Raw genomic sequence first — 12,954 nt, 5'->3', positions numbered from 1 at the left:
GTATGCAGCTCTTACAATACTGGAGCCAATTGTCAGGAAGCACATGGGATCCATTCACTTCAACAAGCTTTCTCTGGACAGGTATGTCCCAGTTGCTTGACTTAGGCTGCAATAGAGGTCTTTTCCTTTGAACTATGGAGCACCTATTCCAAGTGGTGGTGGTGTAGCTATGACAGCTTAAGGACATCCCAGAAATAATAAAAAATAGGATCCCACTCCATAAACCCTCATCATTCCAAAGCATCTTTAAAGTTATGTTGTAAACCAGCATAATAACTTTATATGACCATAAAGTCTCTGCTAGGATTTCCTTTAGAAACTAATTTTATTACTAAGGCCCAAGGACCTTGACATCAAACCAGCAATTCATTGCTCCAAGGACTTAGTCTTGTAGCTGCTCACAACACAGCCCTGAATTAACTTCTAAGACCAGAGCTTGAAGGCAGTAAACAACTTTAACCTTTTCTCAGCCCCAGACACATCTCACAAACAGGAGTTCAGTAAATGCATAAAGTTCACTTTAACCCATGTGCAGACATTCTAAGATCTAATTCATTCTTCACTTTCTGAATTTTAAGAAATTTTTTATAGTAAGAAATGGGCAAGTATTACAGCACTTGTGCCAAGGAGCTGTCAGATAAGGCTGGTCCTCTGCTGAGCCTTGCTCTTTATGAAAGACGAGCACCAGAGAACATCATAGGGAAAAGCAGAAAACTGGAGTCATTTACCTAAGTACCTGCAAGGATGTGACTGTAAGTACTGTAAAGTCCTATGATTTTATCAAAATATTTGAAGCATCTATTTAAAGTTCTAACTAGGGAATCACAGTTTCATGCTAATCTTTTTTACCTTTTTCTTATAGGAACTTTGAGTCTTCCTGGTGAGGTAAAAACATTAATTCTTGAAGATCAACCAGAAAAAAATAAAACTAATTTCTTCACATTCAGCATTTTATTTTTAAAAAATAACTCTTCATTTGATCTAATAAAGAGTGAGGACTCACAACTTTGGAATTTTTGGGACCACCATTATGGAAAGCAGTTGTTCTGTCAGCACATACTGGATCTGCTCAAGGAATCCTCCTGGATTCAAGGAATTATGAAACCTATTTTGTCAATAGGCTTCTCCATATCACACAAGACCTCATACAATCAATCAATACTTAACTTTCATACTCATACTGCTCCCAGAGAGGGACAGAATTCCCCATGTCAGTTATCCTGTCTCAAAGCGAATCTGCAGCCTCTTGCACCTCTTTTGACTAAGGCAGCTATGTATATGCCGCCTGGATCCAGCCCAGATGCTTTATTTCTATTGCATGAGATGATTAATTATGTGGTTTCTCTCTGTTTGTCTGATAGAGGCTGAGGTAAGGGAGTGATGGTTGCTTAGTGTACTATTATTAAAAAGCTCCTTTTGATAGCCCTGAACAGGCTTGAGTTGAGTGCCGCAACTAATCATAGAGCTGCTTACTTGGAAATGTAATGCTTGTTAATACTATACTGTACTTTTAGAAGTAAACTCATTTTTGATTGGCTAGAGTTTAATCAGTAATTAAGGGTCAGCCATCCAGTAAACTCATTAGTTTACACCAATTACATTTGGTATAGTAACTAATGATTTCAAGGATCAAGCCATTTATTTCTAAGCTTTCAAAGTATAATTATTGTGTAAATCAGATAGAGTGTAAATCTTTTCCATACGTTTTGGTTGGTAATTGAGAAATAAAATGGTTTCCAAATGTATTCTCTGTCCAGTTTTTGTTCTACAGTAGATCTCTCTGGGGACTCTTTAAAGTATATGGAAAAGGTGATGTCAACAGAAGTGTACGCTGGGCAAACTGAGACAGCATTAGTTAATAGAGATGAAAGAGAAAAGCCAGTCCCTTGCAACTCATGGTCAAGGCCTGAACGTGGACATCACACCTTAAATGACAGTTTACAATCCTAAGCATGAGTCACGCAGATTGACAAGTATTCAAAATACAAGAGAATAAAAAATCCTGTATGTTTAATATATTACCTTCCCAATATGCAATCTTTAAGATGGTGTAATCTCTGGAGCATTTTCCTTTGAAGTGTAATATATAGTTCCTCACATCCATATAACATTTTCAACACGTTAAACAAATTAGTCTCTGGTTACAGAAGTTTTTAGACATTTACAAGTTGCTGTTCAAGTAAATTTAATATGTGCCAGCGAAGTTGCTCATGCACTTGTTCAGTTAGAAAAATGCACATTTGGAATGATTAATAAATAAACCAGCCTTTCCTATCCCTTCAACTTCGGTGTTTATTTGAAAGCAATCTACTTTAAAAAGACATTAATATCCCTAGAATTATTATTAGAATAATTGCTTTTACTCTTCTTGGAACAAACATTTTTTCTTATTTCCCTTCAGCACAGACAGCTTTTGACTCAGATATAAACTTCCTATTATTATTCCCCACTCCCCACCCCAAAAATGAAGAATAGGAATTATACACTTTTCACTAAGGAATAATTAATTTGTCTCAAGTATTAGAACAGAGAACTGTAGAATGACTTTGAATGGTAGTCTCTAAGGAGTAGCATTGTTTGTTCTCTTCGGTCTTTAATGAGCTTTAGTAAATGGCCAGGAAAAATTACCTTCCTTCTGTAATATGAGAGAAGCGAAGAATGAAGGAAGCTATAGAATCCCTACGAGAAAAGGGAGCAGACACACACACACACACACACACACACACACACACACACAGAGCTCCCTGTACCACATCGTTTCCAATGGTTAGTGTTCTCCTTTGGAAAGGAGCACTAGAGCTCTATTTTTTTCCATTACAGTAAAAACATATAATGTCCCTAATATTTTTGTAGGAGAGAAAAAATTCCTGGATGTCTCCCACATACTGACGGTGTCTGGCTTGTGTTGGGGGACAACTGCCTATAGCTGAGCTCTGGAAGTCATTCTGGCTTTCCCTGCTTGGCATTGATTTTGTCTTTTAAGATTCCTTAGGCTATTTTTGCCATATTTCCACCTTTAAAAGCAATTTCCCTTATAGTGCCCCAGCCTGCTGCCCTGTCTTTTAACAGACTTCTTTTCTCTCCACCGTGTATTCATTGTCACTCCTATCCAGAATGGTAACTGAGGCAGCAGTTGCAGGTGCTTGTTTCAGCAACGGATACAGATCTGTCACCATGGATAACTGAGCGTGTTCAGGAATATCTTTTCCTCCCATTCCCTCCAGCCGCCATATACATCCTCACTACCTAGTCCTATAATGTGTCAGTGGTGCTGAGGCCATTGCCGCTTTGTGGTATGGGGGAAGCTCACCCTCAGCAGCGAAGTCCAAACAACACAGTCTAAAAGGCTCTTGTGGAAAAGGGGCTCTCAGCAATCCATCCGATTGGAGCTGTTCCAGTTTGTATGGAATAATTAAATATTAAATGGTTTGCCATGTGTACTTGCTCTCAAAGCATTACTGAGAGCAAGAAACCTGGGTTCTGTTACCTCTTCCAGGGAATACTTTGTGTTAAGTATTTACTGGGACAAGCCCTGGCAGACATGGTTTCCCCACCCAGGTGAGCGTCCCCATTACAAGGTTGACAAGCCAAGCCCAAGCTTTCCCACTTCAAGGGAGGACTGGGTTCACAGTCCTCGCAGAACAGCTGATAATCTTTTGGGTAGAGTGCTAATTCAGGGGGCAAGAGATTCAAGTTCCATCTGCCTCAGGCAGAGGCTGAATACAAGCCTCTCCTATCCTGGCTAAACTGCACCAGCCAGGAGGCTGAACCACAAAGGCTTGGGAGAGGCAGAAGGGCACGGGAGCAAGGAGAGACGTGCAGAAGGCAGCAGCACTATCAGTCACTATTGTGCGAGAAAAACCTGGCATGAGTGTCCAGTTCCTAGAGAGCAGGTGAGGTAAGTAGGTAAAGTAACTCACGGTGTTACAACACCTCAGTCTGATCATGGCCCTGGATCATGGGAGGTGCTCTCATGGCAGATCTCTGGTTGCTGACTAGAGTTCAGGGTCATGAGGGATGTGAAGGGAGATGATGAAAGTGGGGAGAGCTGCCTGGACCCATCCGAGACAGTTAAGGAAAAGATAAAGTAAAAAGCTGCTGCCAACATAAAAATCATTTCTCTCTGTCATGGGCCCTCTTCAGTGCAATTGCTAGAGAAGAATAAATGGAGAAAGATGGCTGAAAGACGGATAGGAGACAGTGAGAACAGGGCTAGTAAGTGAGGCAGAGATGGTGGAAAGAAGACAAGGAGGACAACAGGAGGACTGGACAAAGAAAAAGGAAAGACTGTGACTGAGACACTTCACCTCGCATTACCTCAATCTTCTGGCAATAAAAGAATACTAGTGAGAGAATCACAGAGCATTTCAGTAACGTTGAAGTTCATAAACATTTAGGAGACATTTAAGGGCCCTGTTGATCAGGACTGTGTTAAAAAGCAAGCAGGAAAATTTAAGAGATTGCTCTGACAAGTCTGAAGCACTGCTATCGGGAAAGAAAAAAGGAACAGGACTTATGTGCTTGATTTCATATGTGTAACTGAGTATTAAAATTCACACCAAGTACACTTAGGCTTTTTAATCGTAGAAAAAATTGGGCCTATTTCAGAGCAGGGAGAACACATGGTTTAAGGCATGCAGCCACTCTTTCTTCAGTAACAACCTACTGTGACTCCTATAATTTATTCCTCCCAAGATTCATTTGAACATCTGCAGTATCATTATTTGAGTTTGTTATACTATTAGCTTTAAAATTTTATAAGCCATACAGTAGGATAGGTGACAAGTTGAAAAGTTAAGGAGGGTTAATTTAGAAGTTTTAAAGCAAAGCTATTTTTGAGTTATACAAGTGCAAAAAAGCATCTGAATCCAAACCTCCATGGTTACATTAAAGTAACTCAGAAACTGCTGAAAGGATTTTCTTCAAGCTTCACTCAAGACAAATCCCTCTGGGCTAAGACCAAGCATGAGAATTTAACTCAAAAGGTGATTGTTGTCTGAAGGGAGTTTTCTCTCCCCCCTCTTCCCCTCCCCTCCTTTTGCTTTGTTTTGTTTTCAGTGTTTTATATATACATATAAATACATATATATATATAAAAGCCCTGAAAAATAAGAGTCTGGAGTGTAACTGTTTCATATCAATTTTATCATTATAATAAGAAAAATGCTGTTTGTAAACTACCTTTTTATTAAAACCAGACCCCCTGCTTTGCCTTTAGCACTCAGTACCCACCTCTAGCAGGCATTTGGTAATGGTGTCACTGGGTGGCTCAACAGTAAAGTATCAAGCTGTACTCTCAGCCCCATCTGCAGCTTCTTTGCATGCCTCAGCAGCTCAGCGCAGCTATAATACTACCCTAAATGGACAACTGAGGATTCCTCTTAACAGGAAGTCTTCGGAGAGCAGAGAGTCAGCAGCTCTGCAGCACTCTTTCCTCCGCTTCCCATCCCCAGTTCATGGCAGGTGAATCACACTCTGTACCTGTAGGCTGACCCAAACTAGGTTTTGATTTCTCACTGCTCCAGGTTTTGGAAAGCAGAAAGGTAGCTGGTGGTCATGCTTGTCTCAGCTCACTATTAACTCAGCGTGTCTGGCAACCTCATTCATTCTTCCCCTTTACAGTTGAGTCCAGGGAACTCACCTCCTAGTTGTGCAGTGGTAGGAACCTCTGTAAAGGAAGAACCTGAATAACGAAGGTGGAAACGTCTGTTTTCTTTCTGAAAATCCTTGAAATCAGTCCTCTCTAGTAGGAGCATCATGAGTCCTGGTAGCCTGACATCAGGATTAAAAAGACAAAAGACAGTAGATTTTCACACACACACACACACACACCCCCCATTCATTTCAATTCTCCCCCACATTTTGTTTTCTACAAATTGTCCCAGAGCAGACAAGAGCCTTTCCCTGCCCCTTCTACCCAGGCTTGTTTCTGTTGCTCTGGCAGCACCTCCCACAGTTACTCATTTGTTTGTTTGCTTTTCCATTTGCAACTTTTGCCCTCTCCAAAGAGCTGGCTTGCCCAGGGAAATGACAGTAACTTCTTTCATTACAAATGCATTTAGAAAGGCATTTCAATTGTTCCTTTTCATTTCGAGCAGCATGCGAATTTGGAACTTGTGTGAAAAACTGAAGGGGAACATTTGGAATAGATTGGCTGAAATAATTCACCACATTTAACCCAGGCAACTCAGATACATGAGGAAACAGCTTCCCTTGCCTATCTTCCATATACATGACCTGGATTAAAAGCTGCTTTGGGCAAGGGCCAACCCATTGTCTGTGGCCCTAACACAATGTGGCTTGCAAGCTGTGGCAATACTGTAATACCTAGGGACTTGTTTCAGGACACCCCGATTTTGGAAACAAAATACATGTTTCCTGATGACTACCAACATGGAATAGTGTGAATTATAGCTGAAATGGGTATAGGGAGAAGCATCAGGAATCCAAAGTCTTGGGTTCAGTTCTTACTTGTTTTAATTTGGGGGAAGTCTACTGTGGCAAAACGAAGAGGCCTTGAAGTTTGTATGAAGATGCAGCAGCTTACAGAGGGATGAGCAGATCCTGGAAGATCCCTGCTGTACCACCCTCCAGGATGAGGGAAATTTTGGCAACCGTTGAAAAAAATAGAGAAAATGTTAAAAAATACATCACAATATTTAAATAATCAAAAAGCTTTTCCATTCATAACTGTCCCATCTGCTCTCCACCACCAAACTTCTGGGGTATCATTTTTCAGTCAGCACTTGGCACTCAGCACTTGAAGCTGTCTGCTGCTATCTCATTCATACAGCTTTTTCATTTCAGGTCAGTATTATCTGACTAGGTTCAGATGAAATCTTAATACACCGTTCATCTGGAAAACCCCAACTCCAAGCACACTGAAAAATTGCAAATATAAACAATGCAGTTTCCATAGATGTATTAAAATATATCCCAAAGGGATGAGTGGCAGGAAAAAGAGGAATGTGAAGTTATGATCACAGAAGAGAATGCCCTTCTTTTTCAGCTGAGATCTTATGTAAGAGTGAGGAGGAAAGTGGCAAAGAGAAGAAAGGGCTGTCTCCTCATTGCTGGTTCTGCAGCAAAGAAGATTTTCACATTGGCCATGGTAAAATTAGGCAGAGAAATAGCAGATCTGAATATTGTATAGGAAGATGTGAAATGAGAAAGAGTTCAGTGCAGTTCAGGGATGGCAAGGTATAATGAAGGCAAATTGAAATAAGAGCTAAAACTGGAAGAGATGAGCTGAAGGAACCTAATATGAAGACATAAGTTTAATTAATAAAGGCAGGCAGAGCAAGCTGAACAGAGAATACTCATTTAAAATGTCAAAATATATTCTTAATTGTGCCCACTAAGGTAAAAATAAAGGCAAGGTATGTAGACAAAGCATGAAAGTTGAGGGGTGCAAGAGAGTGTTCAAGGATGGGGGTACTGAGAAGACCTGAGACTGCAGAGAAGCTCTTCTGGGAGATGACAGCACTGTCTTTAGTGCTTGTTGCTGCCTTCCAAGTACCCTACATACTGTTCCATTAGCAAAAGCGATCACATATTACCTCCTAATCTGTTTAAGCTATGTCAGCCAGATTCATTTCACCTGCTGATGAACATGGGTATGAGTTAACCAGGCTGGCTTTACTTGTAGTGCATTAGGGAATGTTTGCTTGACCTCTTATAATGGCAAAGCTATGGGGAGGGACCAAGGGCAAGCTGCAAAATGGGGTGTAGTTTTCAACTAGTAAATAGCCTAACACAGTGCAGGAAATTTGGTCTAGGAGAACAGATGAACATGTAACACTGGAACCAATCCAGCCATGTGGAAGGATGCAAATTTCTTAAGACTGAATAAGACTGAAGGAAAAAGTTATCATCAGCAGTACACAGTGCAAGAAAAGTCCATGTCTCTACATCTCACTGATATGAGTAAGGAGCACTTTTAAAGATAAGAGGTGTATATATGTGCTTGGGAGAAACAGCAGTTACTGGTTGGTTAGTAACTGACAGGAACCATAAGAGAAGAGACTTAACGATTTTACTGTCTCTGGTCCAACAGAAAACTGTAATCTATGCTACTTAAGCTTCATATAGTCAGCATCTGCAAATGCCAAATAATCAGAAACTTTACCAACATAAAAGCAAGCAAAGTTGAAGAGCACTGCACATCAGGGATCACTGGAACAATATACAGTGGCTTTCACTTCAGGGTAATAGCTTAATATTTTCCTCCCCATCCTGGCCTACTACTACTAGTAATAATAATGATGAGGGAAATAACAAGGGGAGAAAATATAAAAACCAAATCGGGTAAGGGAAACAAACAGTAAACACAAGCGATGCACAACACAGGTGCTCACCACCCACTGACCGATACCCAGCCCAACCTGAGCAGCGATCTGGCCTTCCATGTGACTCCCCCCAGTTTTTATGCTGGGCATGACGTGCTGTGGTATGGAATACCCCTTTGACTAGTTTGGGTCAGGTGTTCTGTCTCTGCTTCCTCCCAGCTTCCCATGCCCCTCCTCACTGGCAGAGCATAAGAGACTGAGAAGTCCTTGATCAGGGTGAGCAACAACTAAAACATCGGTGTGTTATCAGCACTGTTCTCAGACTAAAGCCAAAACTCAGCACTGCACCAGCTACTGGGAAGAGAACTGAACTCTCCCAGCTGAAACCAGGACACCTGTGTTTCTTTAGGGACTCACATCAAGTGAATTGGTACTGTTAGAAAGCACATCAAAAACTGAGCTCACATACCATTAATTTGCTTCTATTATCCAGAGTGGCTCTGTTCTCCAAGGTGAGTAGATCATGGGAAGTTTGTTTTGCTTCAGCTATTGCTATAACAATTCAAAGAGAGGAAACAAGAATTTTGCTTCTAAAAGTAGATATATTTTAGAAACATTAAAATAACATCTTAAACTGAACCATAGAAATAATTTTGGTAGCCCCTCTGTGGCACTCCCTGTAATTATAGCTAAGAATAATCATGAATCACCTTTTTGTTAGAGAGGCAGCCCTCTCTGCTTAGTTTAGAGGGACTGCAGCTCTAAATCCTTTGCAATTACTTTTATAACTATCTTCTGTGTTATCATTTAGATTGAGGCTTCTAATATCTGACTCAGTAGGCCTTCTGTTGGTTAGTTCTCCACCATTTATCTCCTTATTTCGGGTTCATGTCATTCACATTTCTGCAAAATTCAGCTGAAACCACTAGTGTCCTGTTCATGATACTCGTACTTTGCACTGCACATATTAAGAAGTAGAATTTGCAATCCAAGCCATTCACAGAATATTCTTATACAGCACATAATTTGCCAACAGCTAAATTAATCTTGCTTCACAATGTGAGGCTGTGTACATGTGGTTTCTGATACAAAAGTTTCCAGTGAAATCAGTGTTACAGGCATCATATTAACTTGGACCCAGCTTTTTCAGGTCTATGAAGCTTAGTCATGTGCCTGCTAATTTAGAACTCAAATGTAAGCAAGAATCTCAGCTCTCCTTTTTAAACAGTGTGAAGTTTCAATCCAATTTACCTTGCATAGATGAAAACATAAATCAGTAGCTGCTTTCCACTGCACATACTAATTTAATGAGCTAGGGATTTGACCACATGTGTATATACACTCTGAAGACCTTTCCCTCTCTACTGCATTAGGTTTGGATGCATGCCAGAGAACTATCTACAGGCTAAAAGGAGGAGGGAAAGGCAGCTGGCCCGTCAGTTAGCACCAGGTTCTAGAACAAGGGTGTGAGCCACAGGTCAGGGGGCAAGTGCCATCCATACCCTCCAATTGATGATGATTCGAAGAAAAGCATGTGCTGCTGCAAGTAGCACCTCAGCCCAGACAGCAGCCCCGAGAGCACAATGTGTGGGATCACCATGGCTCAGCTGGAGAGGGCTTTTCCACCCCTTTCCTCAGTGAGTAGGGAATCCAGTACAACACAGATGATCTGGAAGGAAGCTTCAGGAAGAGCACACTGCTAAAGCTTCCCCAGACCTACATTTTGGGTTGTTGCCTGATGTACTACAAAACAAAGCACATTTGGGGGTTTTGTCAAAGAAACTGTGTAATGACAAATCTGGCAAATGCAAAATGAAGTTGATAATAGGAAGAAGATAAATACTCATGCACAACTATTTATGTTTATGTTGCATGATTTTTGTTGACCTTAGAAGACCGTGACCTGAAATACAAACTCCAAAACAGCAGTGTCTCCTCACCTTCTGTGTCCTCTTTGCCTTGTCTCAAAGACCATTGTCCAGGAGGGGTAAAGCTTTGCACTTACGATTCTCAGACCTCCATGCATCTGAGCCCATTGATAAACAGCTCCTTTTCACTGAACTAGTCTAAACCAATTCTCTTCATACACTTGCGCAGGGAACATCAAATCCCAAGTTGTGTGAAACAGTGAAAACAGACTTCTTGGTGAAGATGTTCTGAGCAGATAATCTCAAAAACATGACTTCCAATGCCACATGTCTTTGGCTTCACAGAAGAGGATGAGGTAAAGCTGGGGAAAAGCAGAATAAAGCTAATGAATAGGGGTAAGGTATAGAAAAACAAAATGCTGCTGGAACATTAATTCATCATTTACTACAAAAGCAGAGATTACAATACACATTCACATAGCTACTGGTCACCTCTGATTAGACTCCTCCCTGTCTGCTACCAGAAGAATTAAATCTAGGCCAGACTTTGCTTAGGTGCCAAAGGAAAAAAGGACATTGTATTAACCATCTCTGTGACTCTGAACAACAGAATTAGTAACACTCTTTACACTTGAAATTCACTTTCAAAGTTCATTTAGCTTAGTTTATCAGACCCAGCTTGTTAAAAAATAAAAAATCAGAATCAGAATCACAGGTGATGTGAGAACAAGTTACGCTGAGGAAAGTCAGCACAGCCCCAGCCTATGGGATGGGAGGGAGGGCCATCTGCCATCAACATCTAGGAAACATACTTTGGGTGGAAAGCTTCCTTGCAGTCTCAGGCTCAGAGTAACTAAGGTTAGCTCTTAAGCTCTTGTTCTCCCCGTAACTCTGGCTCAGAACACCTCAAACCAAGGCCTTGCTGAGGACCCAAGTGTACTCTCCTCTAAAGGCAGGTAGACATTTATGCTGGGGTCTCTTGGTGGAGTCATGCTGAAATCAAAAGACCAGGTCCAAGAATCCCTGCTGTCATGTCCCAGATTATGGTATTACCAATGCTTGTCCAGCAAATACACAGAAGTTTCCTTCCTTGCAGAAACAATTTGATTCTATTTCTTTCTCTCTCTCAACTATATGGGAGTGTCATTTAGTTTTGCATAATTTCATTATGCAAACTCACACTGGACCCAGCACTACAAGCATCCCCTTCCTTCTGCTGGTGTTTGGCTTCTGATTAGAAATGGTATCAGAAGGTAAACACAATGCACAGGCAAGTTTGCAGCGGAGTAATGAGGCTCTAAAACCATACACCATGCCATGTTGACACCTCAGAAATGTTTTACCAGGTTAAAACTATTTTTGGTAATTACAAAGAAGCTGAAAAGAAAAAGCATCCCCTCGAGCTGACAACATGCATTTTATGCAGAAAGAGACAAGATATGAGACCGTGAAAACTGCACAAACACAAAAAGTTGAGATGTAACTGAGAGGCAGAAAAATATATTAAAATGATCATTTATTGAGCAACATGGAGAGGATTCTCTCAACAGCAGAAAACAGATTCTCGCAGGTCTCGGAGAAAGCACCACAGACGCCATTCTTGTGACACTATTAAAACTTCCACCTGAAATTGTAAAGCCACTTCTGGATACTGATGTCTGTCTCTTGATATAGCTATTATTGCTTTTGTTTTCTTTATGGATAGAGAAAACATGTTTCTGGAATGAGTAAGGGACTTTCCTAATGTCAAACAGGAAGTGAGGGGCAAAACCAGAAACAGCCTAGCTCCCCCCAGGCTTTTTCTCTATCTATCCTATTAGCAGATTGTAGAGCCAGGAAGAACAATCTCTTCTCTGTGAAGAGGTAGGTTTTGCAAGGAGAATAACGAGTTCCACGTGTCTCCCCAGCTGATATTAGCAATAGTGAAAATCTCATTCTGCAGCAAAACTGCCAATGCAGCACTTGTAAAAAACCTCCAAATTCATGTGCAGATCAGAAATTGCCGGGGTGCCTTCAGCAGCTGCGACTACCAAATACTGTCAGGGAGTCATCTGAACGCATCAGATCCGACTCAGAGGTAGGCAGCAAAGCCCAGATGGCTCGGTTGTGCACCAAACTCTCATGCCTCATGTGGGGAGAGGCAATGCAAGGTTGGGACCCCAGAGGTTTGTGCAAGCCCTGGGTTAAGATGGGGCACACCAGTGTGGAGCCCCGCCGGCACTCCCGCAGTGCTGGGAAATGGAGAATCCTGACAGGACCTACACACATGCAAGTGTTTAAATACTCGTTGTTGGGGACTACAGGAAAGCCTACGGTAGACATTTTGCCTTGGGATGTTTTCTCTACTCTATTTCAAAAAAGCAATAAAAATATGTGCTACTCTGAGGGCTATTTCTCTGCTTAACCAGCCCCTTTATTATTATCCAGCTTCTCTCAGAATATACCCTTTCTCCCAACAAGCCTGTACTGCTCCAAAGGGCAAGGCTCAGGTCTCAGGCAGGGGTTGTCGACATGCACATTTTCATTTGCCTGACTTCCTTCCACTACAGGTCACATTCAGATGGATTTGAGGGCATTCATCTGCAGGCCTGGACAGAACTGACCCCTTCGACTGTGTCAGGTAATCCTCATGTCCTTATGCACACACCGGCTGCAAGGGGCATGAGCTATGCCATCCCCGTGGTGCTGGAAGCACACGGGGCAATGAGGCTTCCAGGAGTGCTGGTCACCTACATCTCCAGCAGAAACCAACCGGAGATAGCTTAGAAAGCACGGCCTTTTCATTCTCCAGAATTAAG

General features: G+C 41.5%; 1 long non-coding RNA gene across 1 annotated transcript in view; it reads right to left on the bottom strand.

The window, feature by feature from the left end:
• Positions 1 to 4,952: 4,952 nt before the first annotated feature.
• LOC134160783 (uncharacterized) overlaps positions 4,953 to 12,954 on the bottom strand; it is a 67,013-nt gene continuing 59,011 nt past the window's right edge. The window contains exons 10-11 of the long non-coding RNA XR_009963682.1: positions 10,229 to 10,518; positions 4,953 to 5,668 (exon numbers count right to left, since the gene is read on the bottom strand). This is a non-coding gene — a long non-coding RNA (uncharacterized LOC134160783). The remainder of the gene's footprint in view (positions 5,669 to 10,228; positions 10,519 to 12,954) is intronic.

This window comes from Pezoporus occidentalis, unplaced genomic scaffold (genome assembly GCF_034315485.1).
Source record: "Pezoporus occidentalis ecotype Australia unplaced genomic scaffold, CSIRO_AGI_Poc_V1 ctg164, whole genome shotgun sequence".
In the NCBI taxonomy this organism is placed as follows: Eukaryota; Metazoa; Chordata; class Aves; order Psittaciformes; family Psittacidae; genus Pezoporus; species Pezoporus occidentalis.
This window is presented reverse-complemented; position numbering and strand designations above follow the sequence as displayed.